This window comes from Eubalaena glacialis, chromosome 12 (assembly GCF_028564815.1).
Source record: "Eubalaena glacialis isolate mEubGla1 chromosome 12, mEubGla1.1.hap2.+ XY, whole genome shotgun sequence".
Taxonomy (NCBI): Eukaryota; Metazoa; Chordata; class Mammalia; order Artiodactyla; family Balaenidae; genus Eubalaena; species Eubalaena glacialis.
This window is the reverse complement of record NC_083727.1, coordinates 88,430,467-88,456,009: the sequence shown is the minus strand read 5'-3', so window position 1 is coordinate 88,456,009 and position 25,543 is coordinate 88,430,467. Positions and strand designations below refer to the sequence as shown.

General features: G+C 35.5%; 1 protein-coding gene across 1 annotated transcript in view; it reads left to right on the top strand.

Moving 5' to 3' along the window:
* Nucleotides 1-25,543, top strand: part of EYS (eyes shut homolog) — a 1,734,738-nt gene that overhangs the window by 996,388 nt on the left and 712,807 nt on the right. The window lies entirely within an intron of this gene.

Below are 25,543 nucleotides of genomic sequence, written 5' to 3'. Positions count from 1 at the left end.
TCATAGAAATAACTCACCTCATAGTTTAAAGTAGTAAATACTGTGCTGCTCCCCAATTCCTAAACACTGTGTAGAAACCTTGTTTCTTCTATAATCATGTCTTGGCTTTAGCCATGAAGGTACAAAGCAAACCTAAGTAGTTTAAGGTAAAGCCACAGCAGCCTGCAACTAAGACCAGCTTAGTCAGTTAGAGCTTTGGAAGGAGCCCTTTGCTGAAACTCACAAGGTCAGGATTTTTCTTCCTGATGTTCATGGTCAGCATTTTGCTTAAAGTCTGCAATGGCCACATTTTGGCTTTGCACGCTTTGCTGATGTACAGTGTTTGCCAAATCCCATGCCTTTGCTGAATCAACATAGTCTGCTTGCTAGGCCTGTGCACAGGCCCAGCCGGTAGAGGGATTCATAGTCTGCATGTACCTAGCAAAGATCACTTTTGCTTAAAGTAGGTAAAGTCTTCATGCCATTCCCTTAAAGTTCAGGAGGATGGCCCACCTGTGAACATGGGCATGATAAGCTGATGTGATCCTATGTCTCAGTCCGTTGGGGCTGCTATAACAAAATACCATGTACCAGGTGACTTACAAACGACTGGCATTTATTTCTCATGGTTGTGGAGCCTGGGATGACCAGGAACAAGGCAGTGGCGATTGAGGGTCTGGTGAGAACCCACTTCCTTTGGGGCTGTCTTTTCCATGTAATCTCACATGTCAGAAGGGACTAGTTAGCTCTCTGGGGTCTCTTTTACAAGGGCACTAATCTCAATTATGAGGGCCCCACCCTCAGGACCTAACCATTAGGTTTCATTTGAATTTGGTTTCACTACAAGAACTTTGAGGGGACACAAACATTCCCTCTATAGCACCAACATGCTAGAAATCCCACGTGCTCATCACTCAAGGTCTAAAGACGCCTGCCCAAGTCACAAGAGTAAAACGTCAATTTAAAAACACCTCATGGTTCATATTGGCCTCTACCAACCACCAAGACAAAAATGTTTCCACATGTTAAAATGTAATGCCCAGAGGCCCCAGGATGCTCGCGGGGTGTGAGGTGACAAAAGACAAGCCAGGAGAGGAGAGAAAGCCGACCCCGGTGCAGGGAGCCGGGTTGGAGGTGGGGATAGTTCAGTCCTCAGGCGCCCCTCCTGCTGCTCCCGCACAGTCCGATGCTGGCGGCCAGGGTTATGCGCTGGCTGGGGACACTGACCCCACCCAAGCCCTACAGCCTGCAGTGGGAGCCTGGGGACCAGGACTCTGGGCAGGTCCTCATTTCTCTCAGGAGGTCTGATGGGGATGGACAGAGCGCATCATAGGCAGAGGGACCAGTCCGTGTAAAGGCTTGGAGGCAGAACAAGCCAGGAGAGTTCGGGAACCTGGGGTCCATCCTATGTCCCCCAGGGAACAGGAGGTGTTAGGAGTGTTGAAATAAATTTCTAGGCTGGAGATGGAGCTGCTTCTTCCCCAGAATTCTGTTCCTGTAAATGCTCCACTTGACCAGAATCGCAGTATATCCAGTCAACACTGCCCCCCAAACTTATTTCCTGTTCCTTGATCTTGCTAAATAAGGTCAGATAAACCACCCCAGCCAATCATGCCCTGTTTCCACTTGCTGCTTGTAAAGCTCTAGAAAACTGGCTCTTGCCCCAAATCCCTCAGGAAGACTGCTCCCTGCTTGGGAGGCTCTGGGCTCCCCCAGTCCATGGCTTGTTCCCCTTGAATAAAGAGACATTGAACTCGTTAAAAATAAATTAATTAATTAATGACCAAACTCACAGGCATTGGTTGCTCCAGAAGCCTCTACAAAATTGTCATCTTTTTCTATGTGTCTTGAACAATGCAACAGATGTTAGAGTTTGAGAAAACATTCAGGAAACAGCACCACTCTCCCCCATGTGAGTCTGAAGTAAAATAAGAAATTGACAAGTGGTACGTGCAAAATCATAGCTTCACCTTTATTGCCAATCAAGTTACTTCCAGAATGTACCTTGAATCTGAGAGCAACGAAGTTACTGAATATCAAGCCAGAGACTCAAACAGCCTTGCTCACCAGTTACTGTTCACACTGGACCAGGAGAGGCTGACCTGCACAGAAGCAGGCCAGCACCTCTAACCATGGAGCAGAAGAGGAGAAGCTTATCCCCGGAGCCACCAGAAGGAGGGAGGACAGGGAAGGACCTGATTGTTTCTCATTCTAAGCACACAAAACAGGTAATCATCTCACGCTCCCATGGCATATGGGGGGTAGGAAGGAATTTCAATGTAAGGAAACTCCCCCCACATGCAAGAAACCACCAAGGTTGAGAAAGTAACAATCTTCAGCAACCCAACTTTTCCCAGTTTTTTGATACCCTTTACTTATTCTTGGCCACAGTCTTGATTAACCATAGGGTCTAAGTGTTTTACTTTTTGAGACGAGAACATCCTGTTGTAGACCTTTACACATGCTTTTTGGTTTATTTAGCTTTATTGGAATATGGCCATGCCTAGTCCTTTACATGTTGTCTACAGCTTTTCATCCTACAGCAGTACAGTTTAATCATTTCAGCAGAGATCCTGTGGCCCACAAAGCCTCAAATACAATATTTGCTCTATGGCCCTTTACAGAAAAGGTATGCCAACCACTGTCCTAGACAATAGGAAATACCTATTGTTCATCTTCAAGTAACCAGCAGAGCTCTGTGATCCCACTCATTTAATGGGGAAGGTGGCTTGATGTTGCTGTCACTAAAAGTCTGATTTTTAGCTTGAAACATATGGAAGTATTTTATTGCAGAATTAGAAAGAAATTCTTTGAAGAGTTGACATGACAGGAAAACATAGTAAGGAATCTGAAGGTAGAAAAGTTGTTCTAATTGTAAAAATCACTCTCCATCAGATGTTAGCTCCCACTAGACACAATTTGTAAACACAAAGAATTGTCCTTTAATCTTTGTGTTAAATATAATATGGGTCTTTTTTGTCTTATTAGTTATAAGACAATAATAGCAATACCAACAAACCTAGTAATAGTTGCACATAACACTGATAAAATACTTATTATATGTCATGCACAGTTATAAGCATTTTACTATATTAATTAATTTAAAATGTATGCGATTAGCAGTATTATCTCCACTAAGCACATGAGTAAACTGAGGTACAAAGAAGTTTTTTGCCCAGAGTCATACAGATGACAAAGCCATTATTGAAAAAAATGGTAAACTATCCTCTTAAAAATTACATCCTTGGCTGACTTACACATATGTAGGCAAAGACTTTTGAAGGGAATCATTTTTGGTGGCCAATAATAATTAATTGAGAAAAAACTAATATATTGATAATGGATATTTGAGTCCCCAATGTCCATGTCCTATTGGCTACCTAAGCCAAAATATTTACTCCATCTTCCTTGTATGTGACTGGTTCAGGAGTGGGCAAGCTAAGTCACCTTAGACAAGTGAGGTAGGGCCAAGTGGCTTGCTAATTTCCTCTCTTGCTAGTTTTTTCTGTGTTTAATTGGATAAGAGCTAGAAAACACAACTTTGATTGCTTCTGGAAGCCACTGAGCAAACTGACTCTAGGATAACCTTGTGTTATGGAAACAGAAAACATGGGAGTGGAACTGAACCAACCAATCCTGAGCTTACCTACCTCCTCTGTCCTTCCTGGATGGGAACATATGCACTAACTTATTTTTAAAATGCAGATTGAGTTAGATTTTGGGAGGGTACTTACTACTGAAAGTGTCTTAGCTTATAAAACATTAAATCAAACTATACATTCTTGCATGTAGGGACCAGATATTAAGCTCTTTGACTAACATATTTAATACTTTGCACAATGTAAATGTTCCCTAGTGGCCTGGAAATCTGGACTGATGCACTTAGATATAGTGAAATGAACACTGGATCAGGGTTCTTGCTTTAGCTTTGTGTCTAAGATTGTGAAATTCTTTGAAGAAATTAATTTAGGTCTCTCAACCTGTTTCTTCTTTTGAAGATGAGTGATTTAAATATATACTCTTTCAGGCTTAACATTCTGTGATATGAGATTAAGCTGAATTTATAGTAATTTCATACTGAAATCTCTAAAGAGATTTTCTTTTATTTACATCTCAAGTCAAGCCCTACACACACACACACACACACAGAGAGAGAGAGAAATACACACATATTATATATTACTTATCATAAAAGTAATGTGAAAAATTAATACTGATATTTGAGTTTTCTGGTTGTTTGCATTCTCATTGAAAAGAAACTTGTAATATGTTTTCAATGGCTTGTTATAATTATAAAAACACACATACCATTAAATACACTCAGAACCAAAAATAATCATATTAAGAAAATTATTCACCTGAAATATTGGACTTTCTAAAGAGTTATAATTATGTAAACATTAAATGATAACAGACATCAAGATTATTAGTGAAAATGTGGTAGAGTCTGACTTTAATTTGAATCAAAACTTGGAGAAAACAGTTTTGAGGAAAATCTGACGGCAATAATCAATGTAACTACAATGCAACTCGAGTAAATACATGTCTTTTGTTTAATCTATTGGCCAGAAAATTGAAATGTATATTGTAGTTTATAGTTGAGTATTTATGCAAGAGCAGTAAAATAAGTGCCAACCAAATTAACAAGCTGATTGTGCAAGCAACAAACCTCATTTTAGCTAAACTGGATTTGACAAATTGCATGACATTCTGCCTGGTAAACTTGAGATTTATAATGTTTACTGCTATCAACAATAATGAAACAGCAGAGAACTTCAATATCTGACATTTTAATCTGTATATTTCACTTTTCTTCTTGTTAATCAATGCTAAATTCTGAAATATATTTTATGCTTTGTTATCCTTTAACTACTTAGTTTGATGTAGTCTTAAACTAAAACATTGCATAAAGATTGACTTTTACTTCATTCTTCCCATTTTTAAGGACTAGAATTACTGTGGAGAAAGTTTTTTTTTTGTTTTTTTAGGTCCACAAGAAAGCCCATGATTAAATTGTTTGCAAGTTGGAATAAAATTTGTCAGTGGATCTTTTAAGGACAGATTTGTTTAATGACATATTTAAAGATGAAGATTTGATATTTACTACGGCACCTGGCAGCACAGTTGTGAATGGTTAAAATCCATAGGAAATAAAGATTGCAGATTTCATATGTGAAATAGCAGACATTTCTTTAAACTCGAATGAGTACTAAACAAGTCACTAGTGTTACTTACATTCACATCAGAGAGGGTGAATGAAAGAGCATTTTTAGAGTTAGCACAATTACTGTTTATTTGGAGAAGCTTGGCCATGATTTCTTCAATGTGCATTCGTGAGGCATGACAATCAAGTCATGAGACTGATTTTCACACCAATCTGAAAGTTCACTTCAAATGCTGCATTTCAAATTCCCATTTTGGCAGCAATATACTTGCTCTGTTTTAAGTACTATTGCTCAAAATATTTTCATGAGCCTCCACTGCCCTCAGTAGTCAATTAATTCCCTTTGTGAAAAGTAAGAAGATGCAAAAGATAAACCTTTGTTTTATTATACCACTGAGATTTGGGGGTTGCTTGTTACTGAAGCATAATTTAGCCTATCCTGAGAGAGTCAACATCTAAGGCAGAATTAGGTATCTATTATAAAACAGTGTCAATACAACTGTTTAAACTGTTTAGAAAGTAGTTTAATTTAACTGGCTTAAAATACTTTAATTTCTCTCTAAAAGTGGGATGGTACTGTAGCCTGAAACAAGGTAAAACCTGAAGAACAAAGAAAGCAATCTGAAATTTGGAGAAAGCTAGAATTTAAAGACAGAAAGCCAAGAGTTTTCATGCTCAGGGAATGATGCTTTGCCTAGTATGATGAGACAGTGATTGCCCAGGGCAGCCGGCATTTACAGAAAGAAATTGGCAGGAGCTGGTGATAAAGGACAATCATGTAAAGTAAATGGTAAAATTTTTAAAATGGTATTCTTTGAAAAGTCTAATGTCACACTAAATTGTTTGGATTTTATTGGGTAGGCAATATCATGAGGTAGGAAAGTGACATGGTCAAAACTGTTTCAGAAGAGTGATTCTGCAACAGGGAGAGGATGCTAGAAGAGACTTGGTCATCAGGTCAGGTGAGGAGGGTATCACAGTAGTCCAGACAAGAGCTAATGAGAGCCACGATACCATTAGAAGAAGACAAAGTACTATGATCTTTATTAAAGAACTATTTAAAGAACTAATCTCTTAATTATTAATTCAAAGCACTTTCTACTATACCACATTACCTAAAGAATAATTGTTCACTGTATTGATTTACATTTTGATAATATAAGAAAAATATTAAACAGTATGCTTTCAGCTAGTAATATATGACACAATAAACTTCAGGGAATACCTTATGTAGTACAATTACATTACTCTCTAACAATGCTGCCTTCAATTAGTTTACATATAAAAAAGTAAACTCCATACTCTTCTACTGTCATAAAACCCTGAAAAATAAAATAGAATATTTCTATGAAATTACCTTGATTACTTTTGTGTCCTTATACATTCAGAAGAATTTTTTTTTAATTAAGAAAAAATCAATTACTGTGATTATAGTATAGAAGGTTTTTCTATACGACAGAGTTACACTTAGAGAACACATATATATGCTCTCAAAGCCCTAGTTTCCTCAACTTAAATTGGGATTACAACAGTGCCTACTTCATATGATTATTATGGAGATTAAAGAATTCCTGAAAAGCACTTCACATATTATCTGACATAGAGTAAACTATGCAAATATGAGTAATATTAATACTATTAACTAATCAACAAGTCATTAAATAGAAAGAACTGAAGAATGGGTCATTTAATGTTATTACACATACTGGTAATAATATATTTCCATTTACAGAGCTTTTAAGTATAAACAGAATTTTAAAACATTGAAAAACTAAAATTTTCTTAAATCACTTTATTTCCATTCATTCAACTAATTTTAGTAAGCATCTATTATGTACATTGCTCAAGGTCCTGAGCTAGAAAGAAACAAAATAACAGTTCTAGCCCATAAAATTTTACATCCAAATGGTAAATATTCAAACAATAATATAACAGTGGAAGTATTGGGTGGGCCAAAAGTTTCATTTTTTTTCCCGTAAGATGGCTTTAGTAGCACTTAGTTGTTTTTAACTTCATTCAAAACAATTTTGTTAGATTGTAGGTGACAGCTGTCATATCACCGTGCATTTAAAAAATAAAACTTATCAAAATTGGTGAATTTTTCTGTAACCATTTAAATATTGAAGATGGAAGAAAAAAAGCAATATTTTCGACATATTATGCTTTATTATTTCAAGAAAAGTAAAAATGCAACTGAAACACACAAAAAGATTTGTGCAGTGTATGGAGAAGGTGCTGTGACTGATCAAACGTGTCAAAAGTGGTTTGCAAAGTTTTGTGTTGGAGATTTCTCACTGGACGTTGCTCCACGGTCGGGTAGACCAGTTGAAGTAGATAGCAATCAAATCGAAACAATAATTGAGAACAATCAACATTATACCATGCGAGAGATAGCCGACATACTCAAAATATCCAAATCAAGTGATGAAAATCTTTTGCACCAGCTTGGTTATGTGAATAACTTTGATGTTTGGGTTCTACATAAGATAAGTGAAAAAAAACCCTTCTTGACCATATTTCCACATGTGATTCTCTACTGAAACGTAATGAAAATGTTCCATTTTTAAAACAAATTGTAATGGGCAATGAAAAGTGGATATTTTACAACAATGTGGAATGAAAGAGGTAATGGGGCAAGCGAAATGAACCACCACCAACCACACCAAAGGCTGGTCTTCATCCAAAGAAGGTGATGCTGTGTATATGGTGCGATTGGAAAGGAGTCCTCTATTATGAGCTCCTTCCGGAAAACCAAACGATTAATTCCAACAAGTACTGCTCCCAGTTAGACCAACTGAAAGCAGCACTTGACGAAAACCATCCAGAATTAGTCAACAGAAAACGCATACTCTTCCATCAGGATAACGCAAGACCACATGTTTCTTTGATGACCAGGCAAAAACTGTTACAGCTTGGCTGGGAAGTTCTGATTCATCCGCCTTATTCACCAGATATTTGCACCTCCAGATTTCCATTTATTTCGGTCTTTACAAAATTCTCTTAATGGAAAAAATTTCAATTCCCTGGAAGACTGTAAAAGGCACCTGGAACTGTTCTTTTCTCAAAAAGATAAAAAGTTTTGGGAAGATGGAATTATGAAGTTGCCTGAAAATGGCAGAAGATAGTCGAACAAAAGGGTGAATGCGTTGTTGAATAAAGTTCTTGGTGCAAATGAAAAATGTGTCTTCTATTTTTACCTAAAAACCCAAAGGCACTTTTTGGCTAACCCAATATTAGACAAAGGATAATAAAATATAGCTAATGACACCACCTAATTGCCCTTTTGAATTCAAGATAGGGTTTTATAAAGAAGTTCAGCATTTGTGTTGAGATGACAAAAAAATCAGTTCTCTAAGAATACAGTTAGTAGAAAACATTCTACAGAAGTAGAGAGGATGGAAACAGGTACACACAGGAGCATGAATATATATCAGCTACACAGTCTGCTTTTGCTGAGGTCCAAGTGAGAAAAGTGGTAATAACAAGGATAGAAATGAGAGGTTTATTTTACAGACAAGAAAAGTGATATTGAAAAACCATGACCCATTCATCCAGTCAATATAAGAGCACTGATTTGAACATAAGTAGTTCCTGAAACATTTTTGGTATTCTACAATGCTTCCACTTTCAAAGATTTTTTTTTTTCAAACCACATATTATCAAACATGGAACATATGTTTCCTTTTGAAGCAATATTTTGGTGCAGTAGTAAGTTTCTCAGCCGTCCCATTGGCTCTATTGTAATGTTTCTGAAATACTTATGAATAATACCATGATTCACCATTGTTTTTAGTGAAAGACATTTATGAATTGTAAGCAGAAGCTTCAGAGGTACATCTCCTTGGACACTACAGTGAGTACAGGGGAAATGGGGACTGGCAGTGGGCTTGTGGGAAGTTACATTTGTAGATAAGTCATCAGACAGCATGAGTCAGGGACCAAATTGTTTATAGGCTACAGGAACAAAATATGAGTTCGAAGTGATTATATCCAAACATTCCTTCCAGTTATAAAGTTCTATGATGCTAAGACTCCAAAACACAAATGGCAATGTGAGGTAACGGGGGGATTTCAAATAAAATACTAGTGGCATCCCTGTGCTCAGGTAGCTCATTCTCCAGCAGGTTAGATAGTACACATGTGCTGGAATTAAAAAATGAGGATGCAAGTGCAACATTAAATACTTAGGAGGTGAGAGTGTTACTGAGTCCATGCTCATACTGCTCACCACAAAACAGGCTGATAAATCAAGAGATGAGTTCTTGGGCTTCCCTGGTGGTGCAGTGGTTGAGAATCTGCCTGCCAATGCAGGGGACACGGGTTCGAGCCCTGGTCTGGGAAGATCCCACATGCCGCGGAGCAACTGGGCCCGTGAGCCACAACTACTGAGCCTGCGCGTCTGGAGCCTGTGCTCCACAACAAGAGAGACCGCGATAGTGAGATGCCCGTGCACCGCGATGAAGAGTGGCCCCCACTTGCCGCAACTAGAGAAAGCCCTCGCACAGAAACGAAGACCCAACACAGCCAAAAATAAATAAATAAAATAAATAAATAAACTCCAATCTCTTAAAAAAAAAAAAAGAAAAAAAAAAGAGATGAGTTCTTGGGGCAAGGAATAGCGACTTTATTGGGAAAGCCAGTGGACTGAGAAAATGGTGGACTCATATCCCAAAGAACCATCTTGCCCAAGTTTGGATGCTAGTTACTTTTATAGAACAAAGGGGGGATGGTGAAGAGGTAAAGCAAAAAAAGCAATAAGTGGTTGCAAATATTTCTTGGTTCTGGCCAGACTCCAAGGGGATGTGTTAATTCTTCCTTCCTGTACCCATTCACAGGTGGGCCCAGTCAGGATGTTACCTGTGAACTAAACAAAGGTATTTTAGCTTAATGTTCATTGCCTGGGAGGCAGGGTTCCTAGAGATGGGCAATTATGTATACTTTCAACTTATATGCAACATGACTTTAGTGGTTAACTTGTAGCAAAAGCAATAGAATACAAAGGTTAAAATAAAATAAACAGATCCAATATGGAGTCAGATTTGTTTTTCCTTGTTACAAGAAGAGAAGAAAGCATCACTTTTAATTGGAGAACCAAAAACAAGTCCACAGAAGAGGTGTGATAAGTAGAGCCCTTGAAGGCGGAAGTACAGATTACCTTGTAAAACAAGTGGGAACCTGTGTGAGGGGCTTGGTGAGCTGTTAATAAGGGACTCTCTTGAAGAAAGGGCAGGCGTGAATGTCTTCTTTTTGTTATATTGGAGAATCATGTTTCTATATTCCACTGAGGGTTTCCTATCCCTTTATAGTACTGAATCATTGTTAGTAGATTTAACATATGCATTTCATAGAACTATACCTTCCCCAAACCATTTCAAGTCAGAGGCAAATTGAATGGCCTCAATTGTTCAGTCCTATGTAAGATGTTTTGGCTAAATACTAAGTTTTAACATGCAATGTGCGTTTTAATGTCAAATCTAAAAACCTGTACAAAAGTTGGAAAATATGTGTATAAGTGTTCCCTTATGACCCATTTATATACCTCAGAAGCAAAGAAATTATTTTAAACTGATACTGGCTTGCATCTCTTTGGCAAAAATAATGAATATAGACAAATGACTGGTATAATAGGCTCTTCTGAAATAATAGGAGCAGTGGGAAACCAAAGAAATTCAAAATGAACAAATTTGTTTAATTAATAGAAAGTAAAGAAAAAATACATTTTCTATGCTTTTTCACTCTCTGCCAGTGAGTTACCTTGGATACACCCAGAGATCTGGGTTTGTACTAATCCATCACTCTGAAAGTGCTCTCCAAATCTAGAAGCAGGGAAACAAACATCTTACTTTAAATAATAAGATTAACTTATCACATCTCCTACTGTTATTCATTCACATATTAATGTAGCAGCCCTTCATAGAGGATTAAAAATGTGACACACATTAAGGTAACTTGCAATATAGTGTTAAAGATAGACATGCAACTAGTTAGTGGTAGTTAAGATGGTAACTACAGCAGGACTATAGCCATAGAGGGTAATGAGGAGGCATTAACAATTTCTTCCAGAGAGCTAATTGAACACTTCCTGGGCTGAATGATATAGTGAATTTCATTTAAAAAAATTCAGAAGAGTGGTGTATTTGATACAAGAGTCTTGCATATTAAGTAAGGGTTGTTATTATTCTCATTTTTAAAGAAGAGTTATTAAGGCTTCCATTTTTAAGTGACTTTCTTAATATAACAGGACTAGTAAGAGGCAGCACATGGACTAGGACCCAATCACGATGGAAATAGTTGCCTGATATTGAGTGTTTACTATATGCCAGAGTCTGAGTTAAGTTCTCAGTGTTTTTTTTTGTTTGTTTTTTTGGGTTTTTTTTTTCATTTAATATTCATAGCAACCTATTAAGTAGACCCTATTTGTGCAGTATATTGAGAAACAGAAAAACAATAAATTGGAAGAGTATGTTAAAATGATTTTGATAATAGATACAGCATGAGAAAAGTTGACAAATTGAACAGAGATGCTGGGAAAGAACTGTAAGGATTCGTGAACACAAGGATGTCTTCGGTAATCCAAACCCGATCATATACTACTGACTTGATTGTAGTAGAATAAAAAAGAAAAATATTTATAAATCCATGTTTTCTCAACTATTTTTCAGTTGGGCATTGCCTCATGGCAGGAGACCCCAGAAGGAATGGCTCCATTGTCCTGAATGCCTTCCCTGCCTTTACCAAATAGAGGGGGCCACAAAAGAGTTAGGAGAGATAACAATTGCAACAACACAAATGCTATGTTATTTTGTAACTGTGGAAAATTGAAGTTTTAGTAAATTACCCAAAGTCTCACAGTTATTAAATCGAACCTAGGTTTCCTGACTACAAAACTCAAATTATTTAATCATTATACTCGATTGCTCCTCTTATCACGCTACAGCTTAACAAAGACTTTCTGCTTCTAATGCAGGTTTTCCAAACAGTCTATACATGAAAATGTACCACATCAAATTAATTCTGATGAAATTGGTAATTAACCATGGCCATCAATATTAATAGCAGGAAGTGAAAATAGTTATGGTCTGTGGTCCCTTTCATTGTGGAGTATGTGAATTTATAATTAATTTGATAAGCTTCTAGAATACCAATAGGACTAAGAATCATTTTTAAAGCTTTCTCCTGTATTCATTCTATGATTCTAAGCAATAGTCTTCCAGAGGAAAGAAAAATAAATGAAGGTTGAGTGACTGAAAGTAGGAAATAATGTGGTTTGTTTCCTAGTTATCTTTTATTCTATAAAAGCAAACTTCCATGGTATTGCATATTTGTATTTTCATTATACTTTAACAACAGGGAAACAGTATTTAGTATTTATGCAAGCCTTGTCAAACAAATTATGAATTCATATGTATAAATCACCAAAATATTATCAGGTAGTTATGTTACTAAATAAGAATAAGTTCGTTATAACTCTGCAGTGGGGAGAGCACCACACTGATAGAATCTTAGCAGTATCCCAGTAGGGAAGTTAGAAGCAGGATAATGACAGGGCTATGCAGAAGGGGCGAGCCTAAAATGATTGAAGGAGAGGGTCTTTCAAGTTGGGGAATTGAAAGTGGACAAAAATGGGAATATAATAGTTTAGAATTAATGGACACAGTTAAGTTAAGGTTTTGAAGCAACTCCTGATAAGCAAATTATTGCTTGATAAGTGAACTGCTTTGACCAGATGAGCAGAAAATTGCTCCTGATAAATTGACCTGTAGGAATGTCCTGAAGGATAAAGTGAAGTTATTTAATGGTTTACAGTCTTATCTTTCCAGCACAAAGTTTTCCTGATATCAACAACTAAGTCATGTTACCAAAGGTGGGCTATGGTCTTCCCTGAATTGTGTTGACAAAGGTGGCTCCATCTTATGGGGGACCCATTCTGGCTGGTGATCCACCAGACTCAAAGGGCGAGCCCCAGAGAGCTTCTTTTATTCTACTAGTGCTTATTTATAGCATTAATTACATAATTAATAGGTTACTATAATTCTGACATCTATCAAAAGGAATTTAAATAATTTTTAATATGAAAAATAGGCACATGGTCTTTTATTCACTGTTTATTTTTGTTAAAATGTAATCTACATAATAGTATTTGTGATTTCTCAGTATTTACTTGTAAGTGACCTTAGGAATTCTATGTTGTCTTTGTAATCATGAATTCTATTTTTTTTATTTGTTAGTGCTTAAGTGTGTTTGTTAGTTGAGAAACCAACTGACAACAGACTGACTTATGTATACCAATTACTATTATTTCTATTTATTCATACTAAAATAGTTACTGATAATAGTATTTTATGTTACATGAAATTGGGTAAATATTTCACATACAAATACAGTATAAAAGAAATATGCCACTAAATTTGATGTTATTTCAATCCTTAATCCCCCAAACTATATAAAGTTACAAGATAAATATACTTAGAGTTTTATTAAATTATAGTTGCATCTTTCTCTTTTTAGAAATTTTTATTTTCTTCCATATCTTCTTTTGCCTAACAACTATGTTAACTAATAAAATAAATTCTACAGAATAACTACCATCATGATTTTCTTTCAACAAAATAAATAGTAAGAAAAATTAAACCTCAAAATTATCATTTCTGATGGCAAAATTGTGGGCCAAAATTAAAAATAAAATTACAAATTAATTCATTAAAATATACTCTTTCATCTTGCATCAGATATCAAAGTGTTTTTAGTTGGATTCCTTCACAAAAGTGTGACTGTTAAATCAGGCTTTGCAACTAAGGGACAGTATGTGTGTGATTATTCCAGGATGTCATTATGACATATTAAGCTTGGACCAATGATGACAAAATTGCTGCACTGAAATTACAGTGATTGTTAGCTATCTTTTTCTGTTAACTTCTTTGTATTATGTCTCATTTAAACCCACCAAGATACTGTTTTTTTTTTAAGTGTGTCAGAGTGTAGATCAGTATTTGAGAAGTATTTTGTCTCTATTTTTGACATGTTTATATATCATGTAAATGTCTCCTAATTCAGCTAATACACCTTATTTTCTTAATTTTTGTAGATATCTCCATGGTTTACCAAATTTTCCAATACACTGGCCAGTAAAAAGACTTAAATTTATTCTTGGCAATTCCTAGAAATAAACAAAATCTGAGTTTGATGAGTTCTGACAATGGCTAAACATGTTCCTTTCAAGTTGAGATGAAGAGGTTGGTTTTATGAGCATCCCAAATTTATTGAACCAAATGTGAATCTGTGTTATCTGGTGACTTCCCTTCTCATCACTACACATTTTCCATGTTGACTTCTGAAGCCAGTTAATATGTAATGGGCCAAGTCAAGGCCAGTCTCAGATGACTGGGGGAGCTGACTCTTGTAGGCTCCTAAATTATTTTAAACAGAATTATGAATTAATTAATTAATCCTCCATTAGCAGGATCACTAGAAGCGAAGACTTGTGGACTCCTAGAATCTTGTCTGCAGCTGCATCTAACTCATATGTTTATTCAGTCCTTCCATTTCCTTCTTTAGTGAATTCTACTATCCTACTTTGATATAATTACAGAACATACTCTAAAGGGCACAGGAAGTCTGAGAAAACAAAGGAAACCATTAGAGATTTCATCAAGGATGAGAAACAATTTCCTTCCCAAGTGAGAAAAATAAGTCTCTGAAGAGAAAAATCAAGAAGATAAATGTTTTGAATCGATTTTTGACTCATAGTGTGCTTTCAATCTATCACAGCTGAACAATTGAATGAAAGAACGAATGTAGTGAGTTATCTCATTTACTCTGGCAAAAATGAATCAAAAATCTCCTTTTCTAGCCTACTGGGGAATGATTCTCTAATTCTTCTGTTTTTGAACATTACTTCTTTGGGAGACTAAAGAAAGAAGCAACAGCTGTCTCCAGTTTGTAAATCTCTCAAGGCAGGAAGGAAAGGGATCTTATTTCAATTAAGGTAGAGAGGCAGGGCCCTTGTCTCTGGGGAAGCTGTACTGCAACAAAACTGAAGAGGATTTCATGTCCTCTCCCAAGATTCCCTGCAGGAGCTTGAGAAAGTGCTAGAAGGATGAACATGGAATGAAATATACGTGAATCTTTTCATCCCTGTTTAAGAAAAGGAGCAATGCATCAATTATGCATTAAGACTAGTGAGTTTTGAGATTGAGTTATTGAAAATACTTAGAGTTGATAAGCAAACTTTAATATATGTTATGTTAATCTTGTTATATATACTTCTTTGTAGTAGTTCCCTATTTTTAGGAAAACCCCAAAAATGTTATGAAAGGAAAATGGCAGTGAAGAGGAGTGGACAGAAAAATATGCTGTGAAGAAATAACTAAGAAAAGTAAATATCTGAGTGATTTAATGTAAGAAGTCCAAGATATGAATGAAAACTTGGATAGTACAGTACAGACCAAAGGAACTAGGGTAATATTTCTATCTGCATCAAATTTGCACTTGTTCATTCCAAGGCCACAGCTCTGCTTCCCAAAATAGATACTGAGATATCTAGGAATTAAATAAGTGCAATATCTGACATAGATACAGCAGAATCCTCAGTCAGATGTGCAATTCAATGTTGAGACAGATTTTCTTGGGGTGAAATTGCATAAAGAAATCCAGAGTAACTCAGACAACCAGCTGGAAGCTACTAGTTTAACCACCAACCCATTCCCAATTATTAAATTTTATTTTTCTTTTGAAATTGTTTTCATTACATGGTGAATAAATACAACAAAAACTTACATCTTACCTAAATAAACAATAACAAATAAAAGAGAGAACTGTGCCTGCCATCCACACAACTTAAGGTGTAGAACATTATCAGCATATTCTGTGGTTTTCTTTTTGGTTATCTTTCTTTAGTTTTTCTTTATAATCATATACCACTAAACAATATAAAAATACAATATATGTAATATATTAATAAAATATGTATAAACAGCCTTAAGCAACACATTGTTTTATTGGATGTTTTGAAATTTATATAAATTTAAAAATAATGTATGTTTCCTTTCTGCTTACTCTTTTTGATCAACATTTTGCTTGTTAGAATACTCCACGATGATGCATATTGCATTTTTCCTAGTACGTATGAGCAATAGTTCTTTACGGCATAAGGATAGAGGTGGACGTGTGCATCATACAGGATGAAAACATTTAACTTTTCCAAATTGATTTCATCTATGCCTATAATCCCAATCAAATTCTATAACAGCTCTAGTTATTTTATAACTTTGGGAACGCCTCGTGTTTTCAGACTGTATAATTTTTGCCATCCAAGTAGTTGTAAAAAATATCTCAATGGAGTAATTTGTAATCCTAGTATACTAATAAAGACTAGTATTTTCCCCTGTGTTACTGGTAGTTCATATTTTCTCTTTTGAGAAGAGTCTTTCCAAGATTTCTATGCCTTTTTTGACTGTATTAATTGCTTTTTTCTTATTGAATTGTAGTTTTAGTTTGTCTGTGTTTAACTTTGGATACTGACCTCTTGTCAGTTTTATGTTTTGCAAATATCTTCTTACTGTTCGTCTTTTATTTTCTTTAGCGTTTTCAGATTAACAAAGTTCTTAATTTAATGTCTTCAAAAAATCCCTCTTTTTTTTTAAGACTTTTTTTTGAGGCTTTTAAAATAAATACTTATTTTTCCCAAACTCACAAAAATATTCTGCTATATGTTCTGTCAAAAGCACTAAAAAGTTGCTTTTCCCATTTACTTCTTTGGGCCACATACAATTGATATCTTTACATATGACTTTTAATTATGAACAATTTCAATTTTGTCCATAAGCATGAAAAATTGTCTCAATATTATTTTAAATAGTTGCTCCAGAAAGGAGAGAAACTCCTACTCATAAAGCTCCCCTTAATCTTTTTAGACAAAAGTGGTCAATACTTTCTTGTTCTTGATTTCTACAGTTTTTAAATAACTTTAAGGAAAGTCCTCTTCTTCATGTTAATTTCTTTTCAGAGAGTTTTGACAATGCTTAATTCTTTGTGCTTCCATTAGCTTCCTCATGTCTTAGAACTACTACTTAAAACCCCTCAACTATTTAGTTTTGAAGGGTATTTCCCCATAGCATACCCTAGACATAGAGAGGGGTCTCTAGTCACACCCACCTCTCTTCCCAACATTTCTTCTACTCTACTAAAACATAGAGAAAGTACTCTTGCCACGAAGTTAAGAAGTTTGGAAAACAGCCTTTTCATGTGCTGAAGTTCACTGTAAATGGCAAAGAGATGTTTCCAGTGCAGCACTTTTATACTTGTGATTTCAGGTAAATTTAGAAATACTACATCATCTTACTTGTGTCCTGCATTTTCAGGTTTGTTCCTTTTATCTTTGCTTCTTTGCCTACTTTCTGATTGCTGGAGCTTTTTATTGAGTTTATCCTCTAAAATTGTAGTTATTTTCTCTTTTTCTATTCCTTTAATGTTGATCTTTAAAATTTTACCATACATACTTAGTGTATAAAGTTTATCAATATTTATTCCATATTCTTAGCAAACACAAGGATCGTTGAGCACTGCCCCTCATCTCTGCTCCTCTTTATCTAACATCATCTTCCATTTTACCTCCATCTTATTTATGACTATTATTATATTATACACATATATTAGAAGAATTCAAATCTAATTGAAAGATATAGATTAACAATTAGCATTCCAGTTAAGTATGATGAGTTAATGACATAAATACCTGTGCTTCCTCCTGATATTCCACAAATAGTGAGATAGATAGATATAGATATATATAGATATAGATATAGATATAGATATTGCTCAGACAAAGGTAATGTAGAGGAGAAAAAAGATATAAAATTTGCAAGTTGGAAAACAAATGAACAAGGGCTGTTTTGTCTGAAAACAGACTAAACAGAGCTGAGAATTTGGAAACTAAAATTAGGAGTGGGAAAAATAGAGAAGCATGGTGATTTATAACACAGAATCCTCAGAAGCCTCAGGAAACAGCCACACCAGATAACTGGAAGTGTGAGTGAGAGTGGAGTGAAAATCCCACTAGTCAAATGCTTTAGAGTCGATACATTTTTCACCAAACCATCTATGTTCTGATGTATCCAGCAGTCCTTGAATTAAATCAGACTAATTTTTAACCTTAATATGTCAGGTTACCCTGCACAGCCCACTGAGCCCACTGAGACATACGAGGACATCCAGATATCAAGAAGCCTCAAATCTTTACAAGATATGTTCTCAAGGAAATTCATATCTTTTATTTCCCGATTTTTATTGCAATTTTTTCTCTAAATTAACACATCTCTATCTTTAACAACATCAGAAGTAAAAGGAGACATTTTAAGTTACAGTATAAAACTAATGCTCAATAAAATTGTTGAGTAGAAGTTGTTTTAATACTAAGAAAAATGGAAATATCAAGTGATTATTACAGTTTTCAGACATTCTAACAGTTGACACATTTTTTTTAACATCTTTATTCGAGTATAATTGCTTTACAATGGTGTGTTAGTTTCTGCTTTATAACAAAGTGAATCAGTTATACATACACATATGTTCCCATATCTCTTCCCTCTTGTGTCTCCCTCCCACCCTCCCTATCCCACCCCTCTAGGTGATCACAAAACACCGAGTTGATCTCCCTGTGCTATGTGGCTGCTTCCCACTAGCTATCTATTTTACGTTTGGTAGTGTATATATGTCCATGCCACTCTCTCACTTTGTCACAGCTTACCCTTCCCCCTCTCCATATCCTCAAGTCCATTCTCTAGTAAGTCTGTGTCTTTATTCCCATCTTACCACTAGGTTCTTCATGACCTTTTTTTTTTTTCTCCCTTAGATTCCATAAATATGTGTTAGCATACTGTATTTGTTTTTCTCTTTCTGACTTACTTCACTCTGTATGACAGTTGACACATTTTAAAGTCTTATTATAAGAAAGTAATTACTTTAAAAATGTTTGACTTACAGGTGCAGTATAGATAAATTGTGTAAAATATCAGTAATTTTCTGGAATGAAAATCCAGTTGTTTTGCTTAATAAAGACAACTTGGCTCTTTTATTTACTAATATGAGTTCCAAATCATTTCTCCGAAATCAAAATAGAGTCAACACTCAAAATATGTGCCCTGGAAAACCTAAAACTTTCCAAAGACGTCATATAGTGCCCCAAATTTGCACAACTATGAAGTAATGAATCCCCATTCAAGTCTTCTGAATTCAGATCCAATAGTTCTACCATGAAAGTTATTGTTCTTGACTAGATCCTTTTTCAGTAATATAAAGGCATTTCTGCTAGCCCACCAGAACTTCCACAGTCACTGGAATATAAAGAAAATAAGCTTAGTATTTTTAAAATGTGACTACAGAAAACAAACTGTATTGCATGTGCGTGTTCCTCAACTTTCCATCAATACACTCCAGCATGGTACCCCACTGGTCTTTTTTCTTAATCCTGACTCTCTGGCTGCTGCCTCCATGCTGGGAATACCACTTTTTTGGTTTATAAACCTTCCTCCTTGGACTCTCATAAAGAAAAATATATCATTTCTTCTTTTTATCTCCACACTTCATTCCAAAAGAATTAGAAGTGGCTTTTAAAAATGCCACATAGTACAAATAAGTGAGGAAACATGCCAAATATATGTGGTTTGTGCCTTGACTTATATTAATGAGGAATTTTCATATCAGTAGAAGGTGCATGAAAGGCCAGTGGGCCTTCTTAGAGTTTCCTAAATGTGGCTGTTCTCAAAATAAATCCTCTAACCTGTCACACCTGCAGGAAAATGTCCACGTGCAAGAACCACTCCCATCAGTGGGCACCTTAAAGACTGCCCTGTGTGCGTGTGTGTTTGTGTGCGTGTGTGTACTCATATGTGTACACATACGTGAGAGTGTATAAAATCATATTATCTGTACATTTTTATGTGCATAGCCTGACTTTAATCTTATTTTCTGGGTCCCACAATTTTGAGACACATGATTCTGTTTTTCCTTTGTACTCTTCCCTGTGGCCAGCTGCTGGTTAATAGCAGAAATCTAACAATGTAGAAAGAGCAGATGAAGAGTTGAAAATTACATTTAATTACAAACTGAATGCTAGGAATAAAGCGAGATATGGATAATCACTATTAACACCTCTATTTCTTCCTTGTCCATCAGTAACGTCTGAGCATTGAAAAGAATTAAAGCTGATAATTGCCACGACAGCTTGAGGAGGATAATTAGACTGTAGGTATTATTGAAATAACATGATAGATAGTAAAATAAAGTACATGAAAAAAGAATATTAAGTGAGTAAATATAAAGTATTTATGATTCTATTTAATTACATATGAGTAAAGAATTAACTATTCATTTTTTTCAGCACAGGGAAAATATTTTACTTTTGAAATGTTGCCCAGAATAAGCAACAACATATCTGGAAAATTAGAAAAGTGTATTTCAAGTTTTATTAATTATAACATAAGTTATTATAGGAGAGGAAAACCTTTCCCATCTTCCATTCTCAGTGCTTTGGCTGGTCTAATAATTAAATTGACAGATTAACAGAAGAAAATCAAATTTGATTTTGTATATACAGAAGCTCATAAAAATATGAGACTGAAGAAGTGACCAAGGTAGGCAGATTTTGTAACTTTTAGACAAAGAAACAATAAATATAGGAAGATTAAAAAAAAAAAAAAAGAAGTTTAGGCTAGGGGTAGTAAATTAAAGAAGTAACAAAGTTTGTTTCTTCAACCTTCTCTACCCTGAATTCCTTGTCTCTGATGATAAGCCATCTCTTTACATCCTGGTACAGGGAAGACACCCTTCACATGGGAGATTATATTCTGCTTTCAGAGGACAAAGGAGTGTCAGAGTTTCCTTCATGCCCAGGTTGTTAGTACCTTTAATTCAAAATAATCAATATGGCAAAGTGGTATATTTGGGGGCAGCCTGCCCTCAACCCCATCATTATTGAGACAGAGTGTTTGGTTACATCACATAGGGGATAGTACTGTAGGAGCATTTGTATTTTTATTGTACTGGAAATTAACAAGCATTACACATTAGCAATCAGTTTTTAGCACTTGCTAAATTTCTACTTTATTCCCAACCATCATAGTCCAAATCTTATGGCTTCTGATGAATACACAATGTGACACACCTATGTAAGTTTATCCATGATTGGTCCCCTAGAATCTATTATCATGATACACATTGACAGATAAAGTTACTCTTTCAACATATTTTTTCATTTTGTCATTATCAATCTTATAAATGGAAAGTTTAGGTTGTCAGAATCAAAAGAAAAAATAAATACAAAGACCTCTCAGCATGAAAAAATGAGTCCCTCCTAAATTTGCATGAGCATCTTTCCAGAACTCTCAGAGCCCAGGAACAACAGAAGAGCCCTGAGTTACTCATTTTGTTTTCCCTGTAAACTCATTGGTCAAGGAGATGAAGGGTTAAAAAAACTAACAAAGGTCTCCCCAGCATGGCCACATACTAATTTCTCTATGGAAATGTGTTTTTCTCATAAGCCTCATATGTTTTATGTGGTAGGTAAATTTCCAGCCCACAAGGAAGACTCTATATAGCCTATAATATTTCTTAAACAATACACAGTAGAAGGAGGAGAAGGAGGAGGAGATATTATACGAATCATCTCAAAGATTAACTATAGCTTAATTTCAGAGTACTTTTAGTAATCAAATAGTTATGTAAATTAGCTAAGAGCTCAATGATTATTTATAATTTTTTAAAAAACCATACTCAAAAACTAGATTATAAGCACTTTGGAGCCCACTGGAAAGTGGGGTACAGTTTGTACATTCAATGATACACATCATTACATGTTCTCGTACATTATAGAGAATGTAAGAATTCAATACGAGGATCCACACTGGACCTTTTTAAAAATGAATACTGTATTTTGTTAAAAAATTCCAAAGACTGTATGTTTCCAATAATTGATCAGCAGCCTGTTCACACAAAATAAAACTGGTGTTAAAGAACATGAGCTTTGATAAAAGAAGCCCATTTCTAAGATCTATCACTTTGATCAAATTACCCTATCTAAGCCTCAGTTTCTCAGAAACATAGGGTTCATAAGAGCCTAGTCCTTACACACTTTCCAGACTGAAGTGAGACTCAAACTAGATGATGCGTGTAAAGAGGAAAAGACAATGGGATATGAATTACCTTATTAACAAAATTTACAAAATAATTATCATTATTTAAAAAGTTAGCTTTATCCATATATTTTATTCCTGTAAACAGGTAATAAAACAGGTTAAAAAAGTGAGCTGCTGGGGAACAGAGGGCACTTCTGGACCTCACGGCAGCCCCAACACACACCACCTTGAAATCCTTTGGGTTCTACCTAGATGTACTGAATGTGGCCACACCATGTGCTTCAGACCTTCCTAAATATCTGCCTCAGAAAAATGTAGAGCATATTCTTGTAATAACTATTTTAAAAATAAATTTTGCAAGATCTTTGTTTCATTGTAGGAAGTTTCTTTCCCAAATACAGACTGGAGCAAATTCTTTGTCTAGCACTTCCACACATTTTATAACAGAACAACCTTCTTATTGCCATTGTATTGATGAAGAAACTGAGAGGATCAAGTAGGTTAAAATATTTATCCAAGATCTCACAATTTTAAATGATAAAGTATATAATTAAACCCAGGGTTCCTAACTAAAATTATATCTGTTGTAATTACAAGATCATAATAGGGGCCACCCTAATTTTATGGGTAATCATTACATTAAATGAAATCTTTTGTAGTTATTTTAGGATGTTGTACAATTCACAATTTTATAGGTTGATACAGAATTTGGGTGGCAAATAAAAAAAAAAATCTCCAGAAATTAGAAATGGAAATTCACATTGCCCAATTTATTTAATAAAGCTAAATAAAACTTTAGTATGCAAGTTAGAAAGAGAGCCAGGAAAAATGAAAATTAAAAGGCAATCTCAATCATCAGAATAGATGCAAGTATCCTAAGCATGGATTCTTGTAAATGAAATCCATATATGTACATACATTGTAAGCAAATGGGATTTATTTCTGGGATAAAATAAAGGTTTAATATTAGAATATCAAAGTTATTTACAGTATAATCATATCAATAAGTGAAAAACCGATAAAATTTAATATTAAGGTCTGCTAAAAATGTCAGTGAACTACAGAGTAGAAGGGAAATCCCTTTTACAACACTAGGTATCTTTTTTCTGTGTCCCTCACAGCTTCCACCTTGTGTTCTTTGTTGTTGTTGTTATAACTCTATTGAGGTATGACCTGTATCGAGGTATAATTGACATATAACATTATATTAGTTTTTGGTGTAAAACATAACAATTCAATATTTGTATACACTGTGGGATGATCACTAAAATAAATATGTTACTGAGTCCAAGCTCATTATGCTCACCACATAACGGGACAATTAAGCCAGAGACAAGGTGTTGGGGCAGGAAATAGTGACTTTATTCAGAAAGCCATCAGACCAAGAGGATTGTGGGTTAGTGTCCCAAAGAGCAATCTTACCTGAGTTAGAATTTAGGCTTCTTTTATACTAAAACAGGAGGGGATGTGGCTGGTTGTTGCAGACTTCTTGGTGCAGGCCAGACCCCAGAGAGGATGTGAATCCTTTGTTCTTGCAGCTGTCCATGTAGCTCTGGTCACCATGTTACTGTAAGCATCCAACAAGACAATTGTTATTTTTTGTTCTGTAATTTTTATCTCTGTATGAATGGAAAAGTGTTATATTTTTAAAGGTCAGAGCCTTGAGAATGGGCTATCCTGTATATTTCATGCTATAGGCAACATTCCTTTGCAAAGGTTCAGAGCCAGCATGACTAAGCACAGGCAACAGAGCACAAAGTTTAGAGCTAAAGGAATAGATCCAACATGGAGTCAGGTTTGTTCTTCTCTTTCAAATCTAGTTACCATCCATCACCATACCTAGTGGCAACAACAAAAAAATTAATCAGTAGTCAATGTAAGAAGAAATGGAAAATTTTATTTGAGCCAATCTGAAGATTATAACCTGGGTGACAGCTTCTCAGAGAGCTCTAAGAACTGTTCTGAAAAAGTAAAGGGGGGGAGGCTAGTATATATGTGACTTTGGTAAAGGGGTATATATGTGCAATCAAGCACTCATCTTGGTAGAAGGCTACTGCTACTTCTGAGGAACAGATATCTTAGTTAATGGTTTTAGCACTTTTCTAAGTATGGGAAGAGGCAAGAAACTGAGTTCATAAAATTTTCTCGTGAAAATATTTAACTATCTAGGGTCAGTTCTGCCAGGTTTCCCACAACACAAAGTGCCTCATCTTGATCTTCACCCAGAATTCCTTTCAGGATGTACTGTAGGTCAGTGACTACAATGGCTAATGACTTGATTCTTGTAGAACTGGATGGTGGGCAACATTCTTTATCTTACAATCCCTTCCCTTTTGGTCTTAATTTCAACCAAGGTTTAGGAGGCATTTCGTGACTAATTTGCCCCATAGTTCTAGGAATGCTCAATCCCAGGTCTGTGATGATTTCTTGATAGGTCACTCAACGTGCTATTACTGGTCTAGGCCTTGTTAACAGTGACTGAAGAGGAGTCTCTCGACCTCCTCTCTTACTGGTCTGTTACAATCCAGGAAATTGTTCCCTCTTGGTGCTTCTTCCCATATCTAGATTTACACTACTACAATCATTGCTCTTATGGGACTATATATTTGATCAATTGTTTCAAGTCACCTAACCATCATTAATTTTATCAGAGGCTCAGTCACACATTTGTTAATGCAAGAAACAATAACCTTGTAAAAGAGGCAGAATACAAGTAATAAAGCTAGTAATGTTATAAGGTCATAAGTATTTAAGTTAAGAACTTCCCTTAGGTGTGGCCCAGTGTCTCCCCAGGTTGTCTGACCAGTCTGTTCTGCACCAATCACTATCTTTAAAGAAAATGATATATTGGCATCATACTTAAAGTTCACCTAAGGTGTCTGCACGTACAAGGCAAGTGGTGGGTCATCATGACCCCTTACAGGACTGAGAAAGAACCGTTATCTTCTAAGGAGTTACCTGGCTGGTACCAGAAGAAGGAAAATTGATCTTTATAGTTGAGCAGGTATTTCTGCCCTTGGGGAGGTCTGATTAACACAAAATGAAGATGCACAGTGCACACCGGAAGGGAGGGAGGAGACCCAAATGGGCAGAGAAAGAATTTTATGTTTAAATTTTTCTTGTCTTGCCTTAAAATTTGAATTTTATTTCATAAATAGTTAATTTTTTCATTTTTGTGATGAGGACATTTAAGATTTACTCTCTGACCCCCTCACCCATTTTTGCCCACCCTCACCCCCATCCCCTCTGGCAACTAGCAATCTGTTCTCTG